The sequence below is a fragment of the Callospermophilus lateralis genome, chromosome 16 (genome assembly GCF_048772815.1).
Source record: "Callospermophilus lateralis isolate mCalLat2 chromosome 16, mCalLat2.hap1, whole genome shotgun sequence".
Taxonomy (NCBI): domain Eukaryota; kingdom Metazoa; phylum Chordata; class Mammalia; order Rodentia; family Sciuridae; genus Callospermophilus; species Callospermophilus lateralis.
The window spans coordinates 79,110,862-79,122,892 of record NC_135320.1 but is presented as its reverse complement, the minus strand read 5'-3'; the positions used below and the strand labels follow the sequence as shown (position 1 = coordinate 79,122,892).

Genomic DNA, 12,031 nt, shown 5'->3' with positions numbered 1-12,031 from the left:
CCTGTTTTCTGTTGCTATAACAGAGTACCCAAGGCTGGACACTTTAAAAGAAAAAAGGTTCATCTGAGCTTACAGTTCTGGAGGCTGGAAAGCACAAAATCAGGAGCTGTGTCTGATCAGCTTCTGATGAGGGCCTCATGGCAGAAGGGCAAGTGGCTGCACTCAGAAGAGGAACTAGGGGGCTGCCTCTCATGATAACCAAGCCATTCCACCAAAAAAAAAAAAAAAAACCGAATCCAGCAATCCATGAGGTTTCCACCCTGCTGACCCAAACACCCCCACGGGGCCTCTTCTCCCAGCGCTGGGCGTAACAGACTTGAGGCTCCGACACATGAACTTCTGGGGGAGAGACTCCAAGCACAGCACCAACCAACAGGGAAGAGCATCCTGCTGCCGTCCAAGGAGGGCCACGGGGAGAGAGAGCAGGCTGAGGACGCCGGGACCTGACAGGTCAGGGGCAGGAAGGAGAAGCAAGTCAAGGACCCCCACTCACTGAGCATTTCTGCCATCCTCCTGGCACCCCAAGCAGGCACAGGTCACTTTGCAGCTGAGAAAGAAAGGTCTGGAGAGCCACGAAGAACGTGCCAGGGTTACATGGGGAGGGGAGGCCGAGTCGGGGGACAACCCAGTGTGTTCCTGAACCTCTATTCCACGGTAGGGACAGAACACAGTCCAGGCTCCTGCAGAGGAAGGGGTGACCACCTCCTGTTGGCGTGGCGCCCAGGTAAGTGACATCTCAGTGGGGTGCAGCAGACAGGCTCCCCGTATGGGGGGGCCACAGGCAGAGCCACAAGCCCGCGAGCCAATGTGGGGCCCTTTCCAGGACCTGCTCGGGAATCCCAGCACCCGGCTGCCCTGTCCCCCTGCTCCCAGCAGCTGCTCTCCTTTCACCCTCGGACGGCCTGGCCCTGCCTCTCTGCTCACAGAAGGCGGGTGACACAGCTGCCTCATGGCCCTTCCTCTGCCCGGTGCCTGGAGTCCCCTGCCCTCTCCTCCCATTCCGGAACAGCCCTGCAGGTGCAGCCGGGGATGAAGACCCTCAGAAAAGGACACTCCTGCTCCCCAAGCCCCCAGCTGGACAGGAGCAAGGCTCCTGAGACACCCCCCCTCCAGGACTGCTGGAGCCGAGCAAGGCCCGTGACGTGAGCAGGAAGGACCTCGGCTGTACACACTGCAGATGAGCCTCCTCCCCCATTTCATGATCGTGGGAATCGATCATGAAATGAAGATGAACGGCTGTGGGAACACGCAGGCGCCTGCACTCCCGCCGACGGAAGGCAGCTTCATCCCCACTCAGCAGCTGGGCTCCCGGGAGGCCCACTCGGGCACCCTTCAAGGGCATGGGGCAGCAGCCTCCTGAAGGCCTCCCTGTGCAGAGATGGGCCCTCCCTGCCTCCCATGCACACCCAGCCCTCTAGAGCATCCGCGGGTTCTGCATCTGCAGATTCAACCAACAGCAGACGGAAAACACTTGGGGGAAAATGTGTATCTCTACTGAACGGTAAAGACACTGTCATTGTTCCCCAGACGATGCAGCGTGACAGCTACTTACACGGCATTATCTATAATACGCGGTCTAGAGATGATCTGAAGTACACCGGAGGATGGGCATGGATTGTAGGCAAATAGTACTCCAGAGCATCCTTGAACCTGGAACAATTCCCCTGCAAACACCGAGGGGTGACTATGCACATACCCCACGTGCTGCCCATCTCCCTCACCTGACTGAAGGACAAAGCCTCGCTGGCTCCACCTCTGCATGTCCCGGGAATGCTGAACATCGGGGCAGACCAGGTCCGTAAGTGCGTGGAAGGAGGCTGCAAGGGACACCACATTGTGCAGCTCTCTGCAGTCACCTGTCTGCGCTCACTTCCCAGAGCCCTCTCACCACCGCCACTCTCTCACCTCCTCTCCCTCCCTGCACATCTTTCCAATTGGTGGTGGGATCACACCGTTTCTATTTCACCAGGCTATTTATTCTTTCCAATATCTTGGGGGTTTTTTGGCACTGGGGATTGAACTCAGGGGCCCTTGACCGCTGAGCCACATCCCCAGGCCTATTTTGTATTTTATTTAGAGACAGGGTCTCACTGAGTTGCTTAGCGCCTCGCTATTGCTGAGGCTGGCTCTGAACTTGCGATCCTCCTGCCTCAGGCTCCGGGGCTGCCGGGATCACAGGCCTGTGCCACTGCGCCCGGCTGGAGCTGTATCTTAAGCTGCCCATTGCAGTTGAGTGCAGGGACTCATCAGCTTTGCTTGGGACAAGGGCTGCACACAGCCCCAAAGGGAATTCACAAGCCAGCTCCCAGGCTGACTGCGGGGTGGTGAAGGGCAGAGAGCACATGGTCTGGCACATCAAAGGAACAAATCAATACCTCTTTCATCCCAGAGCTCTTCCTCCTCCTCGAAGGCCGTCTGCTAGGCTCTGGGTGTCCACCCTCATGGGACACTCACAGCGATCTCATGAAGTAGGCACTGATACCGTCACTCGCCTCCAGATGCAGAATCTGGAGCTCAGCCAGGCTGAGTGATTTGCCCAAGGTAAGGCAAGAGTCCAAGTGGGAAGACTGAGGTCTGCCGAAGCCCTGGCCTCAGCTCCCTGGGTACCGGGAGAGCAGCCTGGGCACAGGGGGAGCCACCTAGGCACAGGACTGTGGGCAAAGCAAGGACCAGGACACGGTGCAGCTGCAGGACACAGGCTTCCTGGCCTTCGAGGGCAGCACAGGAACCAAGAGACCCCTCCCACCTGGGTGTCGTGGGAGCTTGAAACAGGCACAGACAGGGTAGAGGGGACTCGCTGCTCCAGGCGGGAGACCCCTCACACCTGGGTGTCAGTGGGAGCCCTTATACCGCCACATCCATCCGCCACACCCCACATTCTGTTGCTGAGACCACCAATTCCGATGTCAGGAGAACATCCCTTACCTCAAATATCCCATCTTTCCTTCAGGGAAGTCCCGAGGGGCTGAATAGAGATGCATTTTCTCAGATGAAAAGAACTTAGATCCTAGGTATAGCCAGATTCTAGAAATACATAAGAAAAAGAGAATTATTAATATCAATGTTTCTCTTGAATGGATTTGATAAAAAGATGATTCATTCAATTATAAAATTAAAACTTCATATTCACTATATGCCAAATGAAAAGCAACCCCCTAAAAGAGACATTTATTTAGCAACTATTATGTGCCAAGTCCTATGAGATGCCTTCTATACCTCTCGAGATGGGATCCAATATCCCCGTTTCAGAAAGCACACAAGCAGCCCAGCCAGAACTGGCACTTGGTCCTCCTGACTCCCAAGTCCCTGCCCATCAATCCTGTCTCCCTTCCTACCACAGCTTTTCAGTCATCTGATAGCAAGAATTATGAGTGGAGAGGAGCAAGACACAACCCAATAACTTCATGCTGGGAATGGCTCGTCCTTGGAGGCCCGGCTCATCCCGTAGATGGTGGAGATTGTGTGAGCCAGGCAGCTGCATCAGATTAACTTTGTCATAAATTTTATCTAAGCTCCACACAATCATCTAGCATGTGATCTGTGGTCAACATGCACTACTTACTCAGGGAACAAAAAATTGTAGTGTCATCAGAGATTGCTATCTTAACTGATCACTGAGAGGGCTCCATGGGGTGGCCAGAAGGATGGGACCTTGCAGGAAGGAGCATGGAGGCCCCTGGCCTCCTGGCTCAGGAAGACCCTCCTCGGCTACCCAGACCTGGCCTGGTGCTTGTCTGGGGGCTCGGGCACATACCGGCTCTGTCCTTCGAGGACAGTGATGCTCCAGTGTGGACTCCACAGAAAGCCACATTGTACATTTACAATCACATTCACAGCGGGGTGACCCCCCTCCTCCGTCCCTAAAGCAACCCAACATGTTGGCAGTGACATGGTTAAAGGGATGGGGCTGTCGGCACAGACTCAGCACAGAGGACACTGGAAAGTTCTGGAGGGGGATTTGCCTTCAGTTCTAGGAACAGCTGGCCGAATCTCTCTGCCCCACAGGTGGGAGCAGTGGGCAGCTTGCTTATGTTTCCCAAGCCACGATGAATCCCCCTCTCTCCTCCTGGGAAGGGCATGGCCATGTTCGTTGCTTTGAGGCAACATTCTCCCCTGGGGGGTCAGCACCCCAGACCGGCCTGCAGCAGCTCGGCACAGTCCCCGCCTCCTCCTGTAGAAGTGCTGGTCAACCCGCCCAGCACACGGAGTCCAGTTCTCTGCAGTGCAGGGTGGACTCCCCCCATAGGGAAAGCACTATTGGCCGCCGCACACTCAGACACCAGCCCCGTAACCCCTGCACCCACAGCATGCGCCCACCCGGGCTCCCCGGGCACTTAGGCAAGGAAAGCACCTTTTGCCTTGCTGTCAAGACACACTCTCTTGGTTGCCCAGAAAGGACAGCAGCACGACTTCCTGGCTGACAGTGACTCTTATCAGACCTCCTGGGCTGGCACCCACCCCTCCTGCTCCAAAGGTCTTTTAGGGGCCTCAGATGGTTGTTCCGAAGACTTGTTTCTAGCCTTGAGAATCTCTGCAGAGGAGAAAATTAAAAGCACTTAGACATGCACCTCTTATTGTCACTTAAACGGAGGCCTGAGACTTCACTGCTTAGATGACTCCTAAGAAGAAAAATAAAGTCTCCCCTTTTCCCAGCTCATGGGTGACTCACTCGGCGCAGGGACTCAGCCCCTGGGGCTGGGGAGACTACGTGAGGCAAGGAGAGTCCAGAAGAGACCAGGGCTGGGGCAAAGGTCCCCAGCTGCAGCCAGGCTGTGGCCCTCACTTCCCAGTTCATCCATCTGTGAAATGGGATGGACTGCAGCACTGCCCACCTCCCGCTGTGCCGTGGGCGACACTGGACAGTCCAGGAAGGAGTGGCTCTGTAAACTAGAGGGGACCCGAGGAGGTGCCTTCATCACGACCCAGAGTCTCGCCTCTGGGGCAGGAACCTTGACCACCACCTACACGTGACCCACCAGCACAACCTGCCAAGGATGCTCCGCTCAGGACCGTCCCATGGGAACCCCACTGAACCCCCACAGTTATCCTGCGGGGGTCAGGACACAGGTACATTCTCATTTTAACAAAACGGAAACTAACACTGAGGCCGGTTAAGGAGGCTGCGGGACCCCTAGCAGAATATGCAGGTGAACCATTGGTTTGCCAGCTGCCCCCACCCCCATCAGCACGAGCTGTGGGGACAGTGATAACACAGAGCACTGGCTCCTGCAGGAAAAAGAACCTCTCTCCAAGGCAGCCGGACTGATGAATGTTCTTCATTAACGTGTTCACCACACGCAAGGAGCGATGTTCAGGGAAACTAGGGGCTCATTTTTAAGTTTCTCCTAGGGGCTGCAGGCACAGGGAGAGAGGCCTGGGGTAGCTGGGGGGTCTAGAGCCTGGTACAAAATGGGAAGGTCCCCATCCTGTCTATACTCTGAACCTGGACAGCAGTAGGGTCACTTCCACACAAGACAAACCAGGGGCAGGAGAGTGGTGCAGCACCGGGCGGCTATGGGGGAACCCGCTCAGAAGTCTGGGGAGCCCGGCAGAAGAACGGGGAACAGGGAGAGGGCCAAAGTGTACCATGAGCCAGGGCCTAGGCCTGGGGGGCGGCCACCCAGGCCTCCGCCATCTCCCCTCAACACGGTGCTCAAGGACAGGAAATTCACTCGCTCTGGGTTGACAAAGGACTCTGCAGGTGACCTGTTCCAACAAGTCGTGGGCCCTCTAAGGATGCTCACAAGGTTTCCCTGATGTCTCCAGGATTGCAAGAGCCCTGCAGGGATCCAGCATACTCTGCTGTCGAAGGAACCTGAGCCACTATGACAGGAAGATCTAGGCCCCCCAAGACCCCCAGGACACAAGAGGCAGAGAAGTAGCAAGACCCCAACCCCTTAGCCATTCTGCTTCGAGGTTTGCCAGCAGAATTCCCACTGTGTCACCAGTCCCAGGTCCTCTATTCCTCTCATAAGCCAGAAGTCAGGGTTGTATTTTCTTCCCTTCTCCACCCAGAGGGGAGGCAGGGCCCGAATCACCACAGTGGAGCTCACCTGTAATACCAGTGACTAAGGAGGCTGGGCCAAGAGGATCACAGGTTAGAGGCCAGCCTCAGCAACTCAGACCCTCAGCAATTTAGCAAGACCCTGTCTCCAAATAATAAAGGGCCCAGGATGTAGCTCAGTGGTAAAGCACCCCTGGGTTCAATCCCTAGGACCAGGAAAAGGTCAAAAGAGAAGAAAAGCAGCACCCACAGCACAGGTGAGACACAGCACCCAGGCTGCACCCACTGCTGCAGCCAAGCAGCCTCGCCTCTGGGGCAGGAACCTTGAACACCACCTACGTGTGGCCCAGGTAGTGGAGCCAACTGGACACACAGATTGCAGCCAGGACTAGCTGCCCCCCAGGCCGGGACCCTCAGCCACCTGGACAGCGGGAGAAAGCCAGCCACGAAATAAGACTGGCACACAATTTTGACCTCAAAATCAGCCAAACCCCATCTGCCCACTGCAAGTAGACCATGGGATGGACTGTGGCCCCTACAGTAGCTCTGGATGGCAGAGGGTGAGACCACTTTGCCCCGGAAGCTTCTGAGTACAGGCCAGCCTGGGAATATGTCACTGCCCTGAAGGAAGCCTCAGAAAGTGACACAAACCCAGATGTGGCCAGACGTCTCCCAGAGGTCAGCCAGCCCGGCTCCCGTGCTCACCAGACTCCAACAGGTACCGGCTGCCAGGCCAGAGCTAGTCCCCACCAGGTTGCTGTGTCACCAAGGGCAGTCAACTTAACAACCTCTCTGGTCCTTGCCTGTAATCAGGCATAGAGTGGCTACCTTCCCAGATCAGGGTTGCACCGTGATGGATGGATGGACATAGTCACTGATAGCCACAGGGGAGGGGACCACCAAGGATATAGGAGACACAGTTGAACAAGTGGTGCAACATGAGCTTTCAAGTACGAAGGTCCTAACCCAAACCAGGGGCATTCTTCCAAACGACTGGCCAGGCCTCTGCAACAAGGTCAAGTGGGGAACCGCCAAGGAGATGCTGCAGGCTAAAGGCAAGGTGAAGAGATACGGCTGCCATGGACAAGGGACTCGAAATCAGGAAGAAGTAGTCCAACAGGACCTCAGGATGCCGGATGAAACTGGTCCGTGCATTAGATAATTCAGTTGCAGCAATGCTACATTTCCTGAGTCTGACAATCACACGGCGGTTACATAAGAGAATCCCTTGTTCTTCAGAAATGCCTCCTGAATATTTAGGGATAAAAGGTCATGGTTGCACCTTATTCAAATAGGGGAGAGAGGGGAGAGTTTTTGCAGTGTAAGCTAACAATTGGTGAATCTGGGTATACAGCAGTTCTTTGTATCACCCTTGTGATTTTTTTTTTTTTCTGCTAGTTTGAATGAAGTCATCAGAATAAAAGATGATCAAAGGTTAAAGACAAGGAGAGGCACAGGTCTAGGGAGCTGAGAACTAACCTTGCTCATGCAAGCAAAAAATAAAGATCTTTCTAGCATAACCCATGTTACCTACTTACAAACGTTGCAATTCACGGTGTAGAAAATTACCAAAGATAAAACTGAAATCCAACTGAACCACCACTTCGTCCCACCAAGGAAAACAAAGGAGAGTGGATCATTGCTGTCATTAATGTGGCCCAGGAGCAGTTTTTCACAGGACCAACAGAAACAAACAGGACACAGTCTTCCCATCAGGCAGCCGGGTACATGGGTGAGCTGGCATCTGAACCCAGGTTGCCAAACAGGGATTCCACAGGCAGTGGGAAGGTGGGTACTTCAGGTCAGCACAGCAGCAAGACCAGCATTCCTCTGCCTCAGAGACTCGACCCTGAAACCCAAGGGTGGACTGTAGGGGCCCCAGCCCATGTCTCTCTGCCCTCTATGCATGAGCACAGTACTGTACACAGCAGGTGCTCAATACTGTTAGTAGACACAGTCACTGACATCCATCTTTTCAACAATACACAGACTATCTTTGGAAGACCCAATAAACTGGTGACAGCCAGGTCATCTGGGAGACAGGAATCTGGGGACACAGGCAGGAGGCTTCACTGAAGTGCTTCTCCCTGTTGGATTTTGTGTCTTGTGATGACTTACTGCTGTGATCTGAAAGTAGTCTGTCCCCACTGAAGCTCATGTCAAAGTGACCGTCATAGTGGGAGGTGGGGCTGCAAGTTGTTCAAAGGCACGCATGCCTTCCTTAGGCCTGGGTTATTTCTCATGGATGAGTGAGTTCTTGCTTGCTTTCATGGGACTCGACTAGTTATTAAAATAGCATATTGTTTGGTATTCTGCCTCTTCCGCACCTGCTGTCTTGTCCTTCTGACTTCTGCCATGTTATGAAGCAGAATGAGGCAGCTGACAATCTGGGACTTCCTGGCCTCCAGAACAGTGAGCCCAAATGAACTGCTTTCCAAATCAGCATCTCAGGTGTTCCATGATAGCAAGAGGAAACGTGCTAAGAGGCGTATTCCAATTTCAGCAAAAGAATAAGACCACTTTTTCAAAATGTATTTTAATTAATTCCTTCTAATAGCAAAATTTATTTTCTACTTAAAAAAAAAACAATTATTTTGTTTTGTTTGAACCCCAAACAATAAATGACTGCAGTTACCATGTGTGCCTGTTCTGTGCTCTGCTGTGCTCTGGCACCAGCTGTCACTCAGTGAACACCCTCCTACTTGGTGAGGACAGAGGGTCTAGAAGGACTACAGACTCAGGAGCAGCAGCGACACAGGGGATCAGGCGTGGCTAAGGCCAAGTCTGTGTGTGTCCGAAATCCCAGCTCTGCTGCGAAACCCATGGAGGGGAGCTGGCCCCCACTAACCCTGACCCCAGCTACCGACTCCGACAGTGCACCTGCCAGGAAGCGGGCTGGTGCTTCCCGACAACACAGGAAGCAGACAAGGTTCTTCCCAACCCCATCTGACAGCTCAAGAAACGAGGGCAAGAATGGCCAGGAAAGGTGCCCACGGTGTCCGCAGAGGAGAAAGGGTGGTAGGAGAGGGAGAAAGTTGAGCCCCAGCCACCAGGCTCTGGAAGCCTGCGCCTCCCCCAGGAGTGACAGGGAGGTCCACCAAGGCCCCGTGGAAGAGGGTCCGGAGCTGGAGACCACTGGTTTCCAAGCCAAGTGGCCTGGGGGGCTGTATGGGGAGTCAGGCAGCAGCGCCCCGCAGCACTGTCTCCTGTGGGGGCTGCAGGAGGCGAGATGCTCTGGAACCATCAAGTGCCATGTGACTCTCACCACTGAAACCAGGACCTGGGGGCGTGGGAGCAAAGAGACTGGAAGGCTGCTGTGACGGGAGGTTTTCCCTGAGCCGTGGAGGCAGGGTCACCTCCTCGACCATCTCAGACTTTCCTTTATGTACCTACTCTTGCATTCAACTTTCCCTCACAAACATCCTCCCACCGTAGGTAGGGGTGTCAAGTGATTAAGTCACCACCCAAAGTAAATAGTTTCATTTCTCCAACCCCAAAAACCTCCCTTCCTGCCAGCATGCTTGGGTCTTGTCACCTAGAACATCAAAGCCACTGCTTTCAGTAAAAGCCTCTCTGATCACCTGGGTGACTTGTGCAGATAAACACAACCACCATGTCCCGGGACCTTCCTCCTGCTCCCGGGGAGCCCAGGGCGTCGGGAACAGAGCCGCACACCCTGCGCCTCTCTCCTGGCACCCAGCCTTGGCCCAGTCCCCACCAGGGGCTTCCTGCACAGGAAGGAGGCTGGATCAGGCAATCTCTATGCCTCTTTCATATCTAGAATTTACTGATCTCATCTCATTCTCGCTGTTCAGAGTCTCTACTTCCTGAACTGTAATGACAGCTTATTTGCATACAGGGAAAAAAATCTAAGTGGTTTTGTATATACTGTAGTTTTTGGTGACTCACAGAAAGAAAAAATATATATGTGTGTGTACGTGTGTATGTGTGTGTGTGTGTGTGTGTGTGCGTGCGCGTATGTGTTTCCACTTGGTTCCATTCTCTAATTACTCAAGTGATGTAAAATCACTGAGAACGGGACCCCAGGGGAAGTTCCAGGCTACTGGGAGTTAAAACACCAGTGAACCTAAGTTCGGCAGGGAATTTCCCACGGTGGACAGGTGCACCAACCGGTGGGTTCCATGGAGATTCCCCTCCCTGAGAAAACATCCCAGACCCATTCAACTCTCCGTTCTCAATAAGCCATCTTCTAGAGAGCCAAGGATGCACTGGGCCCAAAGTTGGCCCAGAGCCCACAGTCCAGGAAGTCACACCCCCAGAATGAAGGTCGAGTCTTCCAGGAAGCCAGATTGAACCACCGCCCACCTCAAAACCCCTAGATTGTAAACTCTGAAGGAACAGCACTGGTGCCCAATGTGTAACAGGATCAAAATAAACCACTGCCAAAACAGTAAATATTTGCTGCTTCCTACGAAGCTTAGATAATTCCCTTCCACAATACACTGAGTGCTTCTCACATGCTGGGTACAGAGGACAAAATGGGAACAAAGCACCTACATATCCATGTGGCCATCACTCGAGGCAATGGGTGGAAGCGCAGGAAGATGATGCTCAGCTGCCGGTCCTCTCGAGAGGCCAACTGGATATCATTACTTCAGGTCAAGGTAGATTATCCTTCCAAGCAAGGCTACAAGCAGTGACAGATAAACCTCACCCTGATTTGGGGCCACTCTCAAAGGTTGTTCTCTTTCCTGGGTGCCTGTAGGACTGTCCATTGTTGTAACGCCGTCACAGCTTGACCTCTCCCTCTGTCTCATCCTGGATTCATCCTCCTGGTCACACCGCTGTTGATCCCAAAGGCACCCCATGATAAACTCTGCTCACTAGTCTACATCTCCACAACTGCTGCCCAGGGAACCCAACATGCACCCAGAAGGTTCCTACGGTCTGTGCTCAGGTCCTGTGGCACCAGGATGAAGACCTAGGTGCGAGCTGCTTCCCTGGAGCACCATGTTGACCAGGATGCTGAAGCCGGGTTCACAACCGTGATCAGTGAGAGCCACCGAGAGCGTGCAAACACTCACGCTGGTTTTAACATGTGGCTGCGTCCAGGTGGTTGAGTGGACACCCATTTCTTTATCTTTGCCCAACACCCTGTACAAGCCTGATGGCTGGCAAAGCTTCTTGAGAGATTAGATGAACGGATGGACAAACGGATGATGGACGCTTACGGCTGCTGAACATGAAAGCCACTTCTGAAGCTGCTACCCAATAAGTGGAGGGCAAGGATGATTTAGTGTGCATTTAATCAGTAATTCACCATGATTCTCAGGTACCGCTAGCGATGAAGGTGATGACAAAGGTACTCATGGAGAACTCCCTGGAAGAAATCGGCAGCCTGTGTCCTGCAGCCTGAAAGAAAGGAGCGAACCTACAGGAAAAGCACTGGCATTAGCAAGCTGAGTCCTGGCTCTGTTCATGAGCTACCAGGTAAACACCACCTCACCACTGTGACAGCCCAGAGGGGCACGGGAAGGGGACAGTCTGTCCCTGTAACATCTATCACTGTGAATGTGGATTCCGACTGCCTTTACCAGTGGAGACAGCTGACAGAAGGTACTAAGACACATCCCTGCAGCTTGCAGACTTAATCCTATAGTGATAAGAAGCCATCACGCTCCTGGGACCCGGGTGATGGGTGACAGCTGCTAGCCCGTGCTTCAGAACTGAAGGGAGACTTCTTGAACAAGCCGTCCTTGGGTTGTCCACAGGGCTTCTCTCCCCAGCTCTGTCACTCTCTTAAAGCAGCTGGGGGCTAGAGCCTCCATGCTGAGAAGCAGCCGCAGGGGCAGACCTGGGCCAGGGGAAACCTGGATCTGGCCTCTGTCTCCCTCCTAGAGTGACAAGACCCCGAGGCTAGGCTCCTTCAGGGGTCCCGGGAGCTCACTGCCGATGGTGAAGCCTGGAGAAGGAGATGGGAGTGTTGAGGGGAGAAGGGATGAGGCCAGCGGTGAGTGCAAATGAGAGGGCTGAGGACGGCGGGAGGGAGGGGTGGACTGGACCCGA

The 12,031-nt window shown here is 53.9% G+C and overlaps 1 long non-coding RNA gene across 1 annotated transcript in view; it reads right to left on the bottom strand.

Annotated features, from left to right (window-relative positions):
- Window positions 1-2,931: 2,931 nt before the first annotated feature.
- The window catches only part of LOC143382296 (uncharacterized), a 131,697-nt gene continuing 122,597 nt past the window's right edge, over window positions 2,932-12,031 (bottom strand). Inside the window, exon 3 of the long non-coding RNA XR_013088955.2 lies at window positions 2,932-3,024. This is a non-coding gene — a long non-coding RNA (uncharacterized LOC143382296). The remainder of the gene's footprint in view (window positions 3,025-12,031) is intronic.